Source organism: Tamandua tetradactyla, chromosome 11 (genome assembly GCF_023851605.1).
Source record: "Tamandua tetradactyla isolate mTamTet1 chromosome 11, mTamTet1.pri, whole genome shotgun sequence".
Classification (NCBI taxonomy): domain Eukaryota; kingdom Metazoa; phylum Chordata; class Mammalia; order Pilosa; family Myrmecophagidae; genus Tamandua; species Tamandua tetradactyla.
This window is the reverse complement of record NC_135337.1, coordinates 91,180,751-91,203,224: the sequence shown is the minus strand read 5'-3', so window position 1 is coordinate 91,203,224 and position 22,474 is coordinate 91,180,751.

The following is a 22,474-nucleotide window of genomic DNA, read 5'->3' as shown; positions in this document are numbered from 1 at the left end:
AAAAAAACGAAGCTGGAGGTCTCGCGCTGCCTGACTTTAAGGCATATTATGAAGCCACAGTGGTCAAAACAGCATGGTATTGGCATAAAGATAGATATATCGACCAATGGAATCGAATAGAGTGCTCAGATATAGACCCTCTCATCTATGGACATTTGATCTTTGATAAGGCAGGCAAGCCAACTCACCTGGGACAGAACAGTCTCTTCAATAAATGGTGCCTAGAGAACTGGATATCCATATGCAAAAGAATGAAAGAAGACCCATATCTCACACCCTATACAAAAGTTAACTCAAAATGGATCAAAGATCTAAACATTAGGTCTAAGAACATAAAACATTGAGAGGAAAATGTTGGGAGATATCTTATGAAACTTACAATTGGAGGCGGTTTTTTGGACCTTAAACCTAAAGCAAGAGCACTGAAGAAGGAATTAAATAAATGGGAGCTCCTCAAAATTAAACACTTTTGTGCATCAAAGAACTTCATCAAGAAAGTAGAAAGACAGCCTACACAATGGGCGACAATATTTGGAAATGACATATCAGATAAAGGTCTAGTATCCAGAATTTATAAAGAGATTGTTCAACTCAACAACAAAAAGACAGCCAACCCAATTACAAAATGGGAAAAAGACTTGAACAGACACCTACCAGAAGAGGAAATACGGATGGCCAAGAGGCACATGAAGAGATGCTCAATGTCCCTGGCCATTAGAGAAATGCAAATCAAAACCACAATGAGATATCATCTCACACCCACCAGAATGGCCATTATCAACAAAACAGAAAATGACAAGTGCTGGAGAGGATGCGGAGAAAGAGGCACACTTATTCACTGTTGGTGGGAATGTCAAATGGTGCAACCACTGTGGAAGGCAGTTTGGCGGTTTCTCAAAAAGCTGAATATAGAATTGCCATATGACCCAGCAATACCATTGCTGGGTATCTACTCAAAGGACTTAAGGGCAAAGACACAAACGGACATTTGCACACCAATGTTTACAGCAGCATTATTTACAATAGCAAAGAGATGGAAACAGCCAAAATGTCCATCAACAGAAAAGTGACTAAACAAACTGTGGTATATACATACTATGGAATATTATGCAGCTTTAAGACAGGATTAACTTATGAAGCATGTAAAAACATGGATGGACCTAGAGAACATTATGCTGAGTGAGTCTAGCCAAAAACTTAAGGACAAATACTGTATGGTCCCACTGATGTGAACCGACATTCGAGAATAAATTTGGAATATGTCATTGGTAACAGAGTCCAGCAGGAGTTAGAAACAGGGTAAGATATTGGGTAACTGGAGCTGAAGGGATACAGACTGTGCAACAGGACTGGATACAAAAACTCAAAAATGAACAGCACAATAATACCTAATTGTAAAGTAATCATGTTAAAACACTGAATGAAGCTGCATCTGAGCCATAGGTTTTTTTTTTTTTTTTACTATTATTATTACTTTTATTTTTTTCTCTATATTAACATTCTATATCTTTTTCTGTTGTGTTGCTAGTTCTTCTAAACCGATGCAAATGTACTAAGAAACGATGATCATGCATCTATGTGATGATGTTAAGAATTACTGATTGCATATGTAGAATGGTATGATTTCTAAATGTTGGGTTAATTTCTTTTTTTTCCGTTAATTAATAAAAAAAAAAGACAGACCATATTCTGGGTGACAAAGCAAGTCTCAATAAATTTAAAAAGATTGAAATCATGCAAAACCTTTCTCAGATCATAAAGGAATGAAGTTGGAAATCAGTAATAGGCAGAGTGCAGGAAAATTCACAAATATGTGGGGGCTCAACAACACACTCTTTAAAAAAAAATTTTTTTATTAATTAAAAAAAATTACAAGAAACACAAACATTCCCAACACATACACTCAGCAATTCACAATATCATCACATAGTTGCATATTCATCATCATGATCATTTCCCAGAACATTCGTATCAATTCAGAAAAAGAAATAAAAAGACAACAGAAAAATATAACAAACAGAAAAAAAAATTTTTACATGCCATACTCCTTACTGATCCCTTTCATTGATCACTAGCATTTCAAACCAAATCTATTTTAACATTTGTTCCCCCTATTATTTATTATTATTTTTTTTATTAATTAAAAAAATTAACAAACAAAACATTAAGATATCATTCCATTCTACATATACAATCAGTAATTCTTAATATCATCACATAGTTGCATATTCATCATTTCTAGAACATCTGCATCAATTTAGAAAAAAATAAAAAAGACAACAGAAAAAGAAATAAAACGATAACAGAAAAAAAAAGATTATACATGCCATACCCCTTACCCCTCGCTTTCATTTACCACTAGCAGTTCAAATTAAATTTATTTTTAACATTTGTTCCCCCATCATTTATTTATTTATTTTATTAATTAAAAAAATTAACACAACATTTAGAAATCATTCTATTCTACATATGCAATCAGTAATTCTTAATATCATCACACAGATATATGATCATCATTTCTTAGTACATTTGCATCGATTTAGGAAAAGAAGTAGCAAAACAACAGAAAAAGATATAGAATGATAATATAGAGAAAAAATATAAATAATAATAATAATAAATAAAAAAAATATATATAAAAAACAAAAAACAAAAACACAAACAAACAAAAAAAACTATAGCTCAGATGCAGCTTCATTCAGTGTTTTTTTTCACCCTACAATATTATTTTATTTTATTTTATTTTTAAACTTTTTTATTAATTAAAAAAATTATCAAACAAAACATTAAGAGGTCATTCCCTTCTACATATACAATCGGTAATTCTTAATATCATCACATAGTTGCATATTCATCATTTCTTAGAACATTTGCATCAATTTAGAAAAAGAAATAAAAAGACAACAGAAAAAGAAATAAAACGATAACAGAGAAAAAAAAGATTATACATACCATACCCCTTACCCCTCGCTTTCATTTACCACTAGCAATTCAAACTAAATTTATTTTAACATTTGTTCCCCCTATTATTTATTTTTATTCCATATGTTCTACCCTTCTGCTGATATAGTAGCTAAAAGGAGCATCAGACACAAGGTTTTCACATTCGCAGAGTCTCATTGTGAAAGATATATCATTGTTCAATCATCATCAAGAAACATGGCTACTGGAACACAGCTCTACATTTTCAGGCAGTTCCCTCCAGCCTCTCCACTACATCTTGAACAACAAGGTGATATCTACTCTATTATTTATTTTTATTCCATATGTTCCTCTCATCTGTTGACAAGGTAGATAAAAGGAGCATTAGACACAAGGTTTTCACAATCACACAGTCACATTGTGAAAGCTGTATCATTATACAATCATCTTCAAGAAACATGGCTACTGGAACACAGCTCTACAGTTTCAGGCAGTTCTCTCCAGCCTCTCCATTACATCTTGGATAACAAGGTGATATCTACTTAATGCATAAGAATAACCTCCAGGATAACCTCTCGACTCTGTTTGGAATCTCTCAGCCATTGACACTTTGTCTCATTCCACTCTTCCCCCTTTTGGTCGAGAAGGTGTTCTCAATCCCTCGATGCTGGGTCTCAGCTCATTCTAGAACAACACACTCTTAAACAACCCGTGGGTCAAGGAAGAAATTACAAGAGAAATCAGTAAATATCTCGGGGCAATTGAAAATGAAAACACAACATATCAAAACTTATGGGATGCAGCAAAGGCAGTGCTAAGAGGGAAATTTATTGCCCTAAATGCCTATATCAAAAAAGAAGAAAGGGCAAAAATTGAGGAATTAACTGTCCACTTGGAAGAAGTAGAGAAAGAACAGGAAACTAACCCTAAAGTAAGGAAAAGGAAAGAAATAATGAAGAAAAGAGCAGAAATAAATGAAATTGAGAACATACAAACAATTGAGAAAATCAACAAAAGCAGAAGCTGGTTCTATGAGAAAATCAATAAGACTGATGGACCCTTAGAAAGATTGACAGAAAGAAGAAGAGAGAGGTTGCAAATAAATAAGATCAGAAATAGCAGAGGAGACATAACCACTGACCCCACAGAAGTAAAGGAAATAATGAGAGGACACTATGAACAACTTTATGCTAATAAACATGACAACGTAGATGAAATGGACAACTTTCTAGAAAGGCATGAACAACCAACTCTGACTCAAGAAGAAATATACGACCTCAACAAACCAATTACAAGTAAAGAAATTAAATCGGTCATTAAGAAGCTCCCCAAAAAGAAAAGTCCAGGACCAGATGGCTTCACACGTGAATTCTATCAAACATTCAAGAAAGAATTAGTACCAATCCTGCCCAAACTCTTCAAAAATATCGAAGAGGAAGGAAAGCTGCCTAATTCATTCTATGAAGCCAACATCACTCTCATACCAAAGCCAGACAAAGATATTACAAAAAAAGAAAACTACAGATAGGAGTGGAGGAGGGGCCAAGATGGCGGCTTAGCAATGTGCACTTTTTAGTTCGTCCTTCAGAACAACTACTAAATAACCAGAAACAGTACAGAACAGCTCCCGGAGCCACATCAGTGACCAGACACACAGCGAACCCCAGTCTGGACCAGCTGGACCGGCTGCAAGCCTCCCCAAAACCGTGAGTTCCCCAAACCATGGTGGTCAGCGCCCCTCCCCCACAGACGGCTTTCCAGAGGGAAAGAAAAGAGACTGTAAACGTGGTCGAGCGGAGTTTGCTCATCGGGCTCACGGAAAAAGAGGAAAGGGGAGGAAACGGAGGTTTTAGTGGCTGTGTTTCTATGGAGACTTAGCAGCCTCTGAATTCAGCAGCGGGACTTCTACGGCTGCAAGTGCCCCAGGCATAGGCAGAAATGGCCTGCTTTCAAGGCTGTCTCCCACCTGTGCCTTCCCCAGGGGAGGGGTTAAGCCCAACTCTGGTGGAATCCATCTCTCAAGGAATTCAGACCCCAGGGCTTGGCAATTTGAAGCCATTAAAACCAGCCTACAACCTCTCCTCCGTCTCCACCACACCCCCAGCCGGGAGAGTCTTCCAAAGTTAAAAGTGCCACAATATCTTTTGCTGGTATGACCCGCAGGCAGACGTGCCACATACTGGGCAGGATAAGAAAAACAGAGCCCAGAGACTTCACAGGAAAGTCTTTTAACCTGCTGGGTCTCACGCTCAGGGAAAACTGATGCAGGTGACTCCTTTCCCTGAGAGGAGGCCAGTTTAGTCCGGGAAAACCCGGCTGGAGTCTATAATACCTATGTAGATAGACCTTCCTAAGGGTGGGGAGGGAAAAGTTACCATACAAGCAGGGCAAGAAATATGAAAACAAGAACTGAAAAATTATCCTCTGTTAAACAAAACCTAAACTAGAGGTCCGGAAAAAGCTGACCTGAAGGTCAAAGAACAGATAGACAACAAATTCATCTACCAAGAAAACCCTAGGTAAGTGAAGTGAAAGCAATCTCCAGAATAAACTAATTAAGGTAATAAAATGTCTAGAAGCCAGCAAAAAATAACAAATCACACAGGAAAGTTGAAGATATGGCCCAGTCAAAGGAATAAACCAATAGTTCAAATGAGATAGAAGAGCTGAAACAACTAATTCAGAATATACGAACAGACATGGAAAACCTCATCAAAAACCAAATCAATGAATTGAGGGAGGATATGAAGAAGGCAAGGAATGAACAAAAAGAAGAAATGGAAAGTCTGAAAAAACAAATCACAGAACTTATGGGGATGAAAGGTACAGTAGAAGAGATGAAAAAAAAAAACAATGGAAACCTACAATGGTAGATTTCAAGAGACAGAGGTTAGGATTAGTGAACTGAAGGACAGAACCTCTGAAATCCAACAAGATATTGAAACTATAGGGAAAAAATGTAAAAATATGAGCAGGGACTCAGGGAGCTGAATTACAATATGAAGCGCACAAATATATGTGTTGTGGGTGTCCTGGAAGGAGAAGAGAAGGGAAAAGGAGGAGAAAAACTAAAGGAAGAAATTATCACTGAAAATTTCCCAACTCTTATGAAAGACCTAAAATTACAGATCCAAGACGTGCAGCACACCCCAAAGAGAATAGATCCAAATAGACATACTCCAAGACATTTAATAATCAGAATGTCAGAGATCAAAGAGAAAGAGAGAATCTTGAAAGCAGCAAGAGAAAAGCAATCCATCACAAACAAGGGAAACCCAATAAGACTATGTGGAGATTTCTCAGCAGAAACCATGGAGGCGAGAAGACAGTGGGATGATATATTTAAATTACTAAAAGAGAAAAACTGCCAATCAAGAATTCTATACCCAGCAAAATTGTCCTTCAAAAATGAGGGAGAAATTAAAACATTTTCAGATAAAAAAATCACTGAGAGAATTTGTGACCAAGAGACCAGCTCTGCAAGAAATACTAAAGGGAGCACTAGAGACAGATATGAAAAGACAGAAGAGAGGGGTGTGGAGAAGAGTGTAGAAAGAAGGAAAATTAGATATGACATATAAAATAGAAAAGGCAAAATGGTAGAGGAAAGTACTACCCATACAGTAATAACACTAAATGTTAATGGATTGAACTCCCCAATCAAAAGACATAGACTGGCAGAATGGATTAAAAAACAGGATCCTTCTATATGCTGTCTACAGGAAACACATCTTAGACCCAAAGATAAACATAGGTTGAAAGTGAAAGGTTGGGAAAAGATATTTCATGCAAATAACAACCAGAAAAGAGCAGGAGTAGTTATACTAATATCCAACAAATTAGACTTCAAATGTAAAACAGTTAAAAGAGACAAAGAAGGATACTATGTACTAATAAAAGGAACAATTCAACATGAAGACATAACAATCATAAATATTTCTGCACCGAACCAGAATGCCCCAAAATACATGAGGCAAACACTGCAAACACTGAAAAGGGAAATAGACACACCTGCCATAATAGTTGGAGACTTAAATTCCCCACTCTCATCAATGGACAGAACATCTAGACAGAGGATCAATAAAGAAACAGAGAATTTGAATATTACAATAAATGAGCTAGACTTAACAGACATTTATAGGACATTACACCCCACAACAGCAGGATACACCTTTTTCTCAAGTGCTCATGGATCATTCTCAAAGACAGATCATATGCTGGGTCACAAAGCAAGTCTAAACAAATTTAAAAAAATTGAAATCATACAAAACACTTTCTCAGATCATAAGGGAATGAGGTTGGAAATCAATAATAGGCAAAGCACCAGAAAATTCACAAATATGTGGAGGCTCAACAACACACTCTTAAACAACCAGTGGGTCAAGGAAGAAATTACAAGAGAAATCAGTAAATATCTCGAGGCAAATGAAAATGAAAACACAACATATCAAAACTTATGGGATGCAGCAAAGGCAGTGCTAAGAGGGAAATTTATTGCCCTAAATGCCTATATCAAAAAAGAAGAAAGGGCAAAAATACAGGAATTAACTGTCCACTTAGAAGATCTGGAGAAAGAACAGCAAACTAACCCCAAAGCAAGCAAAAGGAAAGAAACAACAAAGATTAGAGCAGAAATAAATGAAATTGAGTACATGAAAACAATAGAGAAAATCAATAAGACCAGAAGTTGGTTCTATGAGAAAATCAATAAGATTGATGGGCCCTTAGCAAGATTGACAAAAAGAAGAAGAGAGAGGATGCAAATAAATAAGATCAGAAATGGAAGAGGAGACATAACCACTGACCCCACAGAAATAAAGGAGGTAATAACAGGATACTATGAACAACTTTATGCCAATAAATACAACAATTTAGATGAAATGGACAACTTCCTAGAAAGGCATGAACAACCAACTTTGACTCAAGATGAAATAGATGACCCCAACAATCCAATCACAAGTAAAGAAATGGAATCAGTTATTAAAAAGCTTCCCAAAAAGAAAAGTCCAGGACCAGACAGCTTCACATGTGAATTCTACCAAACATTCCAGAAGGAATTAGTACCAACTCTCCTCAAACTCTTCAAAAAAATTGAAGTGGAGGGAAAGCTACTTAATTCATTCTATGAAGCCAACATCACCCTCATAGCAAAACCAGGCAAAGATATTACAAAAAAAGAAAACTACAGACCAATTTCTCTAATGAATATAGATGCAAAAATCCTCAAGAAAATTCTAGCAAATCGAATCCAGCAACACATTAAAAGAATTATACATCATGACCAAGTAAGATTCATCCCAGGTATGCAAGGATGATTCAACATAAGAAAATCAATTAATGTAATACACCATATCAACAAATCAAAGCAGAAAAATCACATGATCATCTCAATTGATGCAGAGAAGGCATTTGACAAAGTTCAACATCTTTTCCTGTTGAAAACACTTCAAAGGATAGGAATACAAGGGAATTTCCTTAAAATGACAAAGGGAATATATGAAAAACCCACAGCTAATATCGTCCTCAATGGGGAAAAACTGAAAACTTTCCCCCCTAAAATCAGGAACCAAACAAGGATGTCCACTATCACCACTGTTATTCAACATTGTATTGGAAGTTCTAGCCAGAGCAATTAGACAAGAAAAAGAAATACAAGGCATCAAAATTGGAAAGGAAGAAGTAAAACTCTCACTGTTTGCAGATGATATGATACTATATGTCGAAAACCCTGAAAAATCCACAGCAAAACTACTAGAGCTAATAAATGAGCACAGCAAAGTGGCAGGTTACAAGATCAACACTTAAAAATCTGTAGTGTTTCTATACACTAGTAATGAACAATCTGAGGGAGAAATCAAGAAAAGAATTCCATTTACAGTTGCAACTAAAAGAATAAATTACTTAGGAATATAACTAAAGAGACAAAAGACCTATACAAAGAAAACTACAAGAAACTGTTAAAAGAAATCACAGAAGACCTAAATAGATGGAAGGGCATACCGTGTTCATGGGTTGGAAGACTAAATATAGTTAAGATGTCAATTCCACCTAAATTGATTTACAGATTCAAAGCAATACCAATCAAAATCCCAACAACTTACTTTTCAGAAATAGAAAAACCAATAAGCAAATTTATCTGGAAGGGCAAGGTGCCCCAAATTGCTAAAAGTATCTTGAGGAAAAAAAAAACGAAGCTGGAGGTCTCGCGCTACCTGACTTTAAAGCATATTATGAAGCCACAGTGGTCAAAACAGCATGGTACTGGCATAAAGATAGATATATTGACTAATGGAATCAAATAGAGTGTTCAGATATAGACCCTCTCATCTACGGACATTTGATCTTTGATAAGGCAGTCAAGCCAACTCACCTAGGACAGAACAGTCTCTTCAATAAATGGTGCCTAGAGAACTGGATATCCATATGCAAAAGAATGAAAGAGGACCCATATCTCACACCCTATACAAAAGTTAACTCAAAATGGATCAAAGATCTAAACATCAGGCCTAAGACCACAAAACAGTCAGAGGAAAATGTAGGGAAATATCTTATAAATCTTATAATTGGAGGCGGTTTTATCGACCTTACACCTAAAGCAAGAGCACTGAAGAAAGAAAGAAAGAAATGGGAACTCCTCAAAATTAAACACTTTTGTGCATCAAAGAACTTCATCAAAAAAGTAAAAAGACAGCCTACACAATGGGAGACAATATTTGGAAATGACATATCAGATAAAGGTCTAGTATCCAGAATTTATAAAGAGATTGTTCAACTCAACAACAAAAAGACAGCCAATCCAATCACAAAATGGGAAAAAGACTTGAACAAACACTTCTCAGAAGAGGAAATACAAATGGCCAAAAGGCATATGAAGAGATGCTCAATGTCCCTGGCCATTAGAGAAATGCAAATCAAAACCACAATGAGATATCATCTCACACCCACCAGAATGGCCATTATCAACAAAACAGAAAATTGCAAGTGCTGGAGAGGATGTGGAGAAAGAGGCACACTTATTCACTGTTGGTGGGAACGTCAAATGGTGCAACCACTGTGGAAGGCAGTTTGGCGGTTTCTCAAAAAGCTGAATATAGAATTGCCATATGACCCAGCAATACCATTGCTAGGTATCTACTCAGAGGACATAAGGGCAAAGACACAAACGGACATTTGCACACCAGTGTTTATAGCAGCATTATTTACAATAGCAAAGAGATGGAATCAGCCAAAATGTCCATCAACAGACGAGTGGCTAAACAAACTGTGATATATACATATGATGGAATCTTACGCAGCTTTAAGACAGAATAAACTTATGAAGTATGTAACAACATGGATGGACCTTGAGAACATTATGCTGAGTGAGACTAGCCAAAAGCTAAAGGACAAATACTGTATGGTCTCATTGATATGAACTGACATTGGTGAATAAACTTGGAATATTTTGTTCATAACAGAGACCATCAGGTGATAGAAATAGGGTAAGATATTAGGTAATTGGAGCTGAAGGGATACAGACTGTGCAACAGGACTGGATACAAAAACTCAGAAATGGACAGCACAATACTACCTAACTGTAATACAATTATGTTAAAACACTGAATGAAGCTGCATGGGAGAATGATAGAGGGAGGAGGGCTGGGGACATAAATGAAATCAGAAAGAAAGATAGATGTTAAAGATTGAGATGGTTTAATCTAGGAATGCCTAGAGAGTATAATAATAGCAAAATGTACAAGGTACAATTTTAAAAATGTTTTTGCATGAGGAAGAACAAAGGAATGTCATTATTGCAGGGTACTGAAAATAGATGGTAATTAATATTTTAAAATGTCACCTTCTGTGTGAGACTAAAGCAAAAAATGTTTATTAGTTACAAAATTTATATTTTGACTAGTGCATTTCCTAATATAACTTATGTAGATAGTTTGATTGAACGCCATAAGTACTGGGACTCTCAGGTAGGACATGAGATTTTGCTGGTTCATCCAGAGTGATGCCCCAATGAATCCCAGAGTGATTCGATCAGTGAGTGGAAAAGCATCTGCAAAGCCCCCTTCGGGAAGTGGTGAGAACGGGGAGAAATTCAACTTCCCCAAGTTGAATTCTTGATATTCTCACAAGCAGTGTGGACAACCAAAGCTATAGGCAGAGCCCCCAGTCTTGGGATTTGTTCATATGAAACTTAACCCCGCAAAGGATAGGTCAAGCCTCCTTAAAATTTAGGCCTAAGAGTCACCTCCAAGAGATCCTCTTTTGTTGCTCAGATGTGGCTCCTCTCTCCAGCCAACACAAGGAGCAGTCTCACCACCCTACCCCTCTCTACGTGGGGCATGACTCCCAGCGGTGTAGACCTTCCTGGCAATGTGGAACAGAGATCTTGGAATGAATGGAGACTCAGCATCAACGGATTGAGAAAAACCCTAGAATGAGGTGAGACTTAGCATCAAGGGATTGAGAAAACCTTCTGGACCAAAAGGGGGAAGAGGGAAATGAGACAAAGTGTCAATGGCTGAGAGATTCCAAACAGAGTCGAGAGGTTAACCTGGATGTTACTCTTATGCATCAAGTAGATATCATTTTGTTATTCAAGATGTAATGGAGAGGCTGGAGGGAACTGCCTGAAATTGTAGAGCTGTGTTCCAGTAGCCATGTTTCTTGAGGATGATTGAATAATGATACAGCTGTCACAATGTGACTGTGTGATTGTGAAAACCTTTTGTCTGATGCTCCTTTTATCTATCTTGTCAACAAAGGAGTAGAACATATGCAATAAAAATAAATAATAAGCAAAAAAAATAAATAAATAATAGGGGGGAAAATGCTAAAATAAATTTAGTTTAAATGCTAGTGATCAATGAAAGCAAGGGGTAAGGGGTATGGTAGGTATAATCTTTTTTTTTTTCTCTTTCTTGTGTTCGTTTTATTTGTTTTTCTATTGTCTTTTTATTTCTTTTTCTGAATTAATGCAAATTTTCTAAGAAATGATGAATATGCAACTAAGTGATGATATTGTGAATCTCTGATTATGCATGTTGCTTCATTTTGTTTATTTTTTATTAATAAATAAATTAAAAAAAAAGAAAACTACAGACCAATCTCTCTAATGAATATAGATGCAAAAATCCTCAAGAAAATTCTAGCAAATCGATCCAGCAACACATTAAAAGAATTATACATCATTACCAGGTAGGATTCATCCCAGATATGCAAGGATGATTCAACATAAGAAAATCAATTAATATAATACACCACATTAACAAATCAAAGCAGAAAAACCACATGATCATCTTGATTGATGCAGAAAAGGCATATGACAAAATTCAACATCCTTTCCTGTTGAAAGCACTTCAAAGGAAAGGAATAGAAGGGAACTTCCTCAAAATGATAAAGGGGATACATGAAAAACCCACAGTTAACATCATCCTCAATGGGGAAAAACTGAAAAATTTTCCCCTAAGATCAGGAACAAGACAAGGATGTCCACTATCACCGCTGTTATTCAACATTGTGTTGGAAGTTCTAGCCAGAGCAATTAGACAAGAAAAAGAAATACAAGGCATCAAAATTGGAAAGGAAGAAGTAAACTCTCACTGTTTGCAGATGATATGATACTATAGGTCGAAAACCCTGAAAAATCCACAGCAAAACTACTAGAGCTAATAAATGAGTACAGTAAAGTGGCAGGTTACAAGATCAATACTTAAAATCTGTAGTGTTTCTATATACTAGTAATGAACAATCTGAGGGGGAAATCAAGAAAAGAATTCCTTTTACAATTTCAACCAAAAGAATAAAATATTGAGGAATAAATTTAACTAAGGAGACAAAAGACCTATACAAAGAAAACTACAAGAAATTGTTAAAGAAATCACAGAAGACCTAAATAGATGGAAGTGCATACCATGTTCATGGATTAGAAGACTAAATATAAAGATGTCAATTCCACCTAAATTGATTTACAGATTCAAAGCAATATCAATTAAAATCCCAACAACTTACTTTTCAGAAATAGAAAAACCAATAACCAAATTTATCTGGAAGGACAGGGTGCCCTGAATAGCTAAAAGTATCCAGAGGAAAAAAATGAAGTTGGAGGTCTCACACTGCCTGACTTTAAGGCATACTATGAAGCCACAGTAGTCAAAACAGCATGGTACTGGCATAAAGATAGATATATTGACCAATGGAATTGTTCTAGTTTGCTAGCTGCTGGAATGCAATATACCAGAAACGGAATGGCTTTTAACAAGGGGAATTTAATGAGTTGCTAGTTTACAGTTCTAAGGCTGAGAATTAAAACAAGTCTATAGAAAAGTCCAATCAAAGGCATCCAGGGAAAGATACCTTGGTTCAAGAAGGCCGATGAAGTTCAGGGTTTCTCTCTCATCTGGAAAGGCACATGGTGAACACGGTCAGGGCTCCTCTCTCAGCTGGAAGGGCACATGGCAAATACAGCATCATCTGCTAGCTTTCTCTCCTGGCTTCCTATCTCATGAAGCTCCCCGGGAGGCACTTTCCTTCTTCATCTCCAAAGGTTGCTGGCTCGTGGACTCTGCATCGTGGTGCTGCAGCATTCTCTGCTCTCTCTGAGTCTCTCCGAATCTCCAAAATGTTTCCTCTTTTATAGGACTTCAGAAACTAATCAAGACCCACTCAAATGGGTGGAGACATGTCACCCCCTAATCCAGTTTAACAACCATTCTTAACTAAATCACATCAACCAGGGAGATGATCTCATTAACAGTTTCAAATATACAGTATTGAATAGGGAGTATTCTACCTTTAAGAAATGGGATTTATATCAAAACATGGCTTTTCTTAGGGGGCATACTTCCTTTCAAACCAGCACAGGAATCGAATAGAGTGCTCAGATATAGACCCTCTCATCTATGAACATTTGATCTTTGATAAGGCAGGCAAGCCAACTCACCTGGGACAGAACAGTCTCTTCAATAAATGGGGCCTAGAGAACTGGATATCCATATGCAAAAGAATGAAAGAAGACCCATATCTCACACCCTGTATAAAACTTAACTCAAAATCGATCAAAGATCTAAACATTAGGTTTAAGACCATAAAACTGTTAGAAGAAAATATAGGGAAATATCTTATAAATCTTATAGTAGGAGGCGGTTTCCTAGACCTTACACCCAAAGCAAGAGCACTGAAGAAATAAATGAATAAATGGGAGCTCCTCAAAATCAAACACTTTTGCACATCAAACAACTTTGTCAAGAAAGTAAAAAGACAGTCTACACACTGGGAAAAAATATTTGGAGACGATATATCAGATAAAGGTCTAGTATCCAGAATTTATAAAGAGATTGTTCAATTCAACAACAAAAGGATAGCCAACCCAATTACAAATGGGCAAAAGACTTGAACAGACACTTCTCAGAAGAGGAAATACAAATGGTCAAAAGGCACATGAAGAAATGGTAAACTTTCCTGACCATTAGAGAAATGCAAATCAAAACCACAATGAGATATCATCTCATACCCACCAGAATGGCCATTATCAATGAAACAGAAAATGACAAGTGCTGGAGAGGATGTGGAGACAGAGGCACACTTATTTACTGTTGGCTGGAACGTCAAATGGTACAACTGCTGTGGTAGGCAGTTTGGTGGTTCCTCAGAAAGCTAAATATAGAATTGCCATATGACCCGGCAATACCATTGCTAGGTATCTCCTCAGAAGACATGAGGGCAAGGACACAAACAGACATTTGAACACCAATGTTTATAGCAGCATTATTTACAATTGTGAAGAGATGGAAACAGCCAAAATGTCCTTCAACAGAGTGTGGCTAAACAAACTGTGGTATATACATACGATGGAATATTATGCAGCTGTAAGACAGAATAAAGATATGAAATATGTAACAACATGGATGGACCTTAAGGACATTATGCTGAGTGAGATTAGCCAGAAACAAAGGATAAATTCTATATGGTCTCACTGATATGAACTGACATTAGTGAATAAACTTGGAGAATTTCACTGGTAACAGAGACCATCAGGAGATAGAAATAGGGTAAAATATTGGGTAATTGGAGCTGAAGGGATACAGATTGTGCAACAGGACTGAATGTAAAAACTCAGAAATGGACAGCACAATACTACCTAACTGTAATATAATTATGTTAAAACACTAAATGAAGCTCAATGTGAGAATGATAGAGGGAGGAGGCCTGGGGGCACAAATGAAATCAGAAAGAAAGATAGATAATAAAGACTGAGATGGTATAATCTAGGAATGCCTAGAGTGTGTAATGATAGTGACTAAAGGTACAAATTTTAAAAATGTTTTTGCATGAGGAAGAACAAAGGAATGTCATTACTGCAGGGTGCTGAAAATAGATGGTAATTAATATTTTAAAATTTCAACTTATGTGTGAGACTAAAGCAAAAAACGTTTATTTGGTACAAATCTATACTTTGACTAGTGTATCTCCTAATATAACTTATGCAGATAGTTGATTGAACACCTTAAGTACATGGAACTTATGCATTACATAGATAACTCACATTCAGCTTCATTCAGTGCACTTATATTATTGTACTACAAGCAGGTAGTATTGTGCTATCCATTTCTGAATTTCTACAATCAGTCCTATTGCACAATCCATAGCCCTTCAGTACCAATTACCCAATCTCTACCCTATTTCTATCTCCTAATAACCTGTGTTCTTTATTTCAACTTTTTAAATTAATTTTTTAATTTTTAAAAAATATATAACAACAAACACAAACATTCTTAACTTATGATCATTCGTTCTACGTATATAATCAGTAATTCACATTATCATCACATAGATGCATATTCATCATCAAGATTATTTCTTGGAACATTTGCATCTCTTCAGAAAAAAAATAAAAAGAAAACAGAAAAATTCATACATACCATACCCCCACCCCTCCCCCTCATTGATCACCAGCATTTCAAACTAAATTTATTTTAGCATTTGTTCCCTCTATTATTTATTTATTTTTTTTTATTTATTTATTTTTTTTTATTAACGGAAAGAAAAAAAGAAATTAACACAACATTTAGAAATCATACCATTCTACATATGTACTCAGTAATTCTTAACATCATCACATAGATGCATGATCATTGTTTCTTAGTACATTTGCATCAGTTTAGAGGAACTAGCAACACAACAGAAAAAGATATAAAATATTAATATAAAGAAAAGAAATAAAAGTAGTAGTAATAGTAAAAAACAACAACAACAAACAAACCAACAAGCAAACAAAAACAAAAAAAAATATTATTTATTTTTATTCCTTATGTTCTACTCGTTTGTTGACAAGGTAGATAAAAGGAGCATCAGACACAAGGTTTTCACAATCACACAGTCACATTGTGAAAGCTCTATCATCAGCCATCCTCAAGAAACATGGCTATTGGAACACAGCTCTACATTTTCAGGCAGTTCACTCCAGCCTCTCCACTACCTCTTGACTAACAAGGTGATATCTATGTAATGCATATAGAATAACCTCCAGGATAACCCGTTGTCTCTCAAACCTCTCAGCCACTGAACTTTATTTTGTCTCATTTCTCTCTTCCTCCTTTTGGTTAAGAAGGCTTTCTCAGTCCATCATCCCTGGGAGTCAATGCGCCTGGTGCATGGCTTCCAAAGCCACATCCTCCTGCCTGCCCTGGACAGCCCATAGGTTCCCAGCAGACTAGAACCTGGCTCTTTACTGCTAGGCTTGGTCTTTGAGTTCTGTTGAGCAGCTGTAACAAAAGTACCAGCTAGGGGATATCCTAAAACAGAAATATATCATCCCTCACAATTCTGGAGGCAAAAGGCCCAAGGCAAGGTGTCGGGAAGGCCCTGCTCTTGTTGAAGCCCAAGAACCCTTCCTTGCCTCTTCTGGCTTCTGGTGGTTGCCAGGCCATCCTCAGTGCTCCTTGACTTGTGGCTGCATCTCTCCAACCTCTGCCTCCGTCCTCACAGGGCTCTCTCTGGCCCTCGTAATCTGTTGACTCTGTGTCCAAACTTCTCTCTACCTGTAAGGAGCAGCAGTCATATTGGTTTTAGGGTCCGTCCTTGCCCAGTAGGACCTCATATTATTTGATGCCATCCGCAAAGGGGCCACTTCCAAACTCAATTTATTTTAGCATCTGTTCCCCCTATTATTTATTTTTATTCCATATGTTCTACTCGTTTGTTGACAAGGTAGATAAAAGGGGCATCAGATGCAAGGTTTTCACAATCACACAGTCACATTGTGAAAGCTATATCATTATTCAGTCATCCTCAAGAAACATGGCTACTGGAACACAGCTCTGCATTTTCAGGCAGTTCCCTCCAGCCTCTCCCTTACATCTTGGATAACAAGGTGATATCCATTTAATGCATAAGAATAACCTACAGGATAACCTCTCGACTCTGTTTGGAATCTCTTAGCCATTGACACTTTGTCTCATTTCATCTTCCCCCTTTTGGTCCAGAAGGTTTTCTCAATTCCTTGATGCTGAGTCTCAGCTCATTCTAGGGTTTTTCTCAATCCCTTGATGCTGAGTCTCAGTTCACTCTAGGCTCTCTGTCCCACATTGCCAGGAAGGTCCACACCCCTGGGAGTCATGTCCCACGTAGACAGGGGGAGGGTGGTGAGACTGCTCGTTGTGTTGGCTGGAGAGGGAGGCCACATCTGGGCAACAAAAGGCTCTCTCGGGGTGACTCTAAGGTCTAAATTTTAAGTAGACCTGACCTATCCTTTGTGGGGTTAAGTTTCATATGAACAAACCCCAAGACTGGGGGCTCAGCCTATAGCTTTGGTTGTCCACACTGCTTGTGAGAATATCAAGAATTCAACTTGGGGAAGTTGAATTTCTCCCCGTTCTCACCATTCCCCGAAGAAGGGGCCACTTCCAAATATGGTCACAGCTCGCGCTTCTGGGTGGAGGTGAATTGAGGGGGGAAGTATTCAGCCCTGAGTAGTTGGCCTGAGTTTATCTTTCTGGTTTGCTACTCTTGTCCAGATGACACCTCAGTACAGATCCAGAGTACATGGAGGAATAAGACCAGGCTGTTGTAGAAAGGACGCACGGAGACACAGGTGTGCTGGTCCGTGACAAACTGACAAAAAACCCTCAAAGTGCCCTAGGGAAATGACAGACACAAATGGGTCTGCGTGAGATGCTTCCCAGTTCAAAAAAATTCGAGACATGAACAAATAAGTGAATCCTGGTGATGTAAGAAGAGTGGTCTGTCTGGATCAGAGACTGGAAAGGGAGGGCCCGAGGGAACTTTCTGGAATGGTGACAATGTCCTTGAACTTGACTGGGGTTCTCCAGAGACATGTTTAAGTCCTAATCACTGATGCCACGAATGTGGTCCCAATAGCTAATAGGGTCTTTGAAGATGCGATTGGGGTGGGCCCTGATCCCATACTACGGGTGTCCCAAGGGAAATCCAGACAGAGTCAGACTGTGGGGAGCAGGAGGAGCAGGTATGGGAGTGAAACGCAGTCCCAAGTCAAGGAATGCCTAGAGTCAACCGAAGCTTGAGGAAGCAAAGGAGCCTTCCCTAAAGGTTTCAGAGGGAGTGCGGCCCTGCCACCACCTTGATTGTGGACTTCTTGCTTCTGCAACCATGAGAGAAATGTATTTCTGTTCTTTTAAGCCACCCAGTTTGTAGCACCTTGTTATGGCAGCTCCAAGAAACTAAGACATAGACAATAAATAACTAAACATATAAATAAGTATTAATAAATACTTTGAAGGAAAATCAAGCAGAGTAATAGTACAGACCTAAGAAACGGGGGTCAATCCCAGGGGTGTAAACCTCCCTGGCAACGTGGGACAGAAATCCTAGAATGAGCTGGAACTTGGCATCAAGGGATTGAGAAAACCTTCTCGACCGAAAGGGGGAAGAACAAAATGAGACAAAATAAAGTGTCAGTGGCTGAGAGGTTTAAACAGAGTCAAAGGTTATCCTGGAGGTTACTCTTACACATTATATAGATAGCCCTTTTTTAGATTAAGGTGTATTAGACAGGCTAGAGAGAAGTGCCTGAAACTGTAGCGCTGTGTTCCAGTAGCCAGGTTTCTTGAAGATGATTGCATTATGATATAGCTTTCGCAAAGTTGACTGTGTGATTGTGAAAACCTTGTGACTGATGCTTCTTTTATCTAGGGTGTGGACAGATGAGTAAGAAATATGGATTAAAAATAAATAGGGGGAACAAATGTTAAAATAAATTGGGTAGAGGGAAATACTAGTGGTCAATGAGAAGGAGGACTAAGGGGTATGGTATGTATGAGTGTTTTCATTTTATTTCTTTTTCTGGAGTGATGCAGATGTTCTAAGAAATGATCATGGTGATGAATACACAACGATGTGATGATATTGTGAGCCAGTGACTGTATGCTATGTATGGAATGTTTGCATGTTAAGAATGCTTGTGTTTGTATGTTATCAATCAATCAATACATACATACATACATACATATATATATATATATATATATATAAAGAAATGGTGGGCAATCAAGGCAGACTTCTCTGAGGATGTGACATTTGAGTAGACCAGCAAGAGGATGAGAGGGCTCCGAATATCTGACACTCGATGTTTCCAGTGGCCTTGAGAAGGGAGGGTGCTAAAACTAATGGAGTAAGGAGTTAAAGGACCCATTAAGCTGCATCTCCTGGGCTCACGTCCTCCCAGCCCATCCTGCCCTCCAAAGGGCACCCCTCTTTCTCAGATGACCAGAGGCAAGTCCTAGAGCTGCCTGCCTCGTCTTGTGCCCATGTGGGTGACATGCTGTCTCTGAACCAATCAGAGGAGATGTGGTGTTCTGATTGCCACAGCTGGGGCAGAAGCTGTAAGTAAGGTGGCCTCACCTGGGAGGCACCAACAGCTATTATGCATGGCAACAGGACTGACCAGAGCATTGGGCTTCAGGGTGGGAGGGAGGACCCAGGCAAGGCAAAAGTGAGGCTAAGGAGGTTGCAGTCCTACTTGGGATCCAAGCGATAGCACCACTGTTTGTGGTAATGTGAATTTTTCCCCCAAAACTTCCTGGGGGGGGGAGAGGTCAATTCCAAACTCAGGGCCTGGTTGGATCCAAGGGCTCGAGGTACTGTGGCCACAACTTCGGCCTTGCTCTCACTCCAGCTTTTGGCTCTGCTTTCTGCTGGGTGGTCTCATACTCTCTCAGGCATCTTTCATGAAGGTGTACCTTCTGCCTCCAACCACACCTTCCATTTTCCCGGCTTCAAGATCAGGGGAACCAGAGCTTCTCTTGCACAAGGTTCTGGGCCTGATGCTCAGTGGCTCCAATGGCTCCGGGGTTGGGCCACTCACTTGCCCCTGAACTGATCATCATGGCCAGAGCATGGGTACAGTTTTGGAGTCAGGCAGTGGGGAGTCACCATACACACTACATGGATTGAGAAGGGAAGATTGGTGGTTCCTTAAAGCTCTGTGGTCACCCCGCCGCAACCCTGCTGAGAGGGTAGAAGGCAGGAGGCACTGACTAAAAAGCTGTCAGGTAAGTTCTTGGTGTGGTCTGAAGCGGGAGATGTCTCTGAAGACTATACACTGGGGAGGCTATTCATGAAACCCTAATGTCACTGAGGTCAGCAGAGCTGGTCTAGAGAGGGATAACGAGAAGGGATTTCTGACCTCAATCTTCCATCAGTGAGGGGGAGGGGGTAATAAAAGACAGGGGCACAGCCCGATATGAAGAAAGGGTCAGTTAAAGCAAAAAGGTGAGAGAATAGATGAACATACACTGAAAAGGTTTGGGTGGTGGCAGAGGTAGGGTCAGGGTAGAGATGGAGGACAAGAGAGGACACATGGCATCTTGAGATTTCCATCTCTTACAGTGACCAAGGAGATTATAAGGACAAGCATGATGGATTTTATGTAGATAGTCAGGAGGCTGGGCTGAAAACACGGGATCCAACAACTTCTGGTGGGTGGTGTGGGCCAAGACCTCACTTCTGAGGGAGTCCTGGTTTCCTTGTCACCTCTATTCCAGCCCAGGGGATGTCACTAAGGAACTAGGTTGGATAGGACAAGAATCCAGTTGGGAACAATCAAAATCACCCCCATTTTCCAAGCACTTACTCCATGCTGGGCACTCAAGTGACCCCTTGTGGTTGAATAAATCCCCAGTCACTCCTGGGCTTCTCAATGGAGGGTTTTTGAGCCAAAGCTTGTGCTTGTAATCTCAACCCTATCTGCCTTTTAACGTGGTTGGGGCCCCTTTGATAAGTGCTGCCTTGGGCGAATGAAACTCATAAGAGCAAGTCCTCGAGAAATGTAACCTTGGGCTCCTCCCAAGAAAGGTCTCGACTAGGGAGTCAAAAACTAGTATCTATCCCTGTTGTGCCACTTGGTAGCGCTGTTAGCTTAGGCAAGTCAACGTCCTTTATCCTTTCTGAGACAGGTTCCCTCAGGTGTCACTCTGCTCACAGCTTGGGGCCTCAAATGAAATCACAGGTATCAAAGCCTGTTATCACCATTATCTTCACCCATTAATCTATCTCCCATTAATTTTGCCAAACCTTTCTTGATTCTTAAGCTTTATTTGTATAAGAAAGATCTCTAAGGGACATCAAATAAAGATGAAAAAGCAAGATGCAGAAAGATATATGTATTACCCATATTAAAAAATTAGAAAAATGCATTTACACACCTCCGAAAATAACATTTCTCCGCAGAGATACACAGAACAAGAAGGCAGGGACTTGCGTGTTTTGGGGAGATGGACTTTGTTCTTCCTTATCCTTTTGCACATTAGACGCTTTACCGCATATGAATAGATCATCTATTCCAAAACCCGTAACAAAATGTAAATAAAAACAGTAGGTACAACGTGCATCCATTTTTTCTTGTTTTCATATCTCACCTTCTTAATAATAGTTACCATTTGGGGGCATTTGCTTTGCATAAAGAACTGTGCCAAGTGCTTTTAAAATCATCACTGTTTTGTAGCTAACGAAAGGAAGGCTGAGGAGATGCACTGTCCTTGGTCACTCAGGACGCAGGATTCTGCGCCGTCCCTATTTTTTTTTTGCAAGGAAGACAATTAGGCCACAGGTCTTGAATGACTTCTTCCCTCCTCCAGGAACGAGACTTTCAATAACTCCTCGCTCTTCTTGCTCCTTACCCCGGCAGCGTGTCAATAGCCTTGTGCCTGCCTGCCAACCTGCCTTGTGCGCTCAAACCCCATCCTGACAACGGAGAGAGCCGGGCTTAGTCAAAGCAGAGACCACACGTCGCGGGTCTTACAAAGCCGAACCAGGCTGTAAATAGAAGGCATTCGGCCACAGGCTTTACTGCTGAACCCGCGCTGTTGGCCCAAGGACCCGAGTTCCAGCCTCCGCTCCCCAAGGAACGGGCCCTGAACCCTCGGAGAGCATCATTTCCTTTCCTCAGACTCAGTTTCTCCTTGTGTGAGAAAATGGGCAGCTGAAGGATGCCGACCAGCTCGGCTCTGCCCTTCGGAGGCTCCGGCCCCGACGCTATATCCGGAAAGGCTTAGGGGACCACCGAGGCGCTCGATCCAGCTGTTTC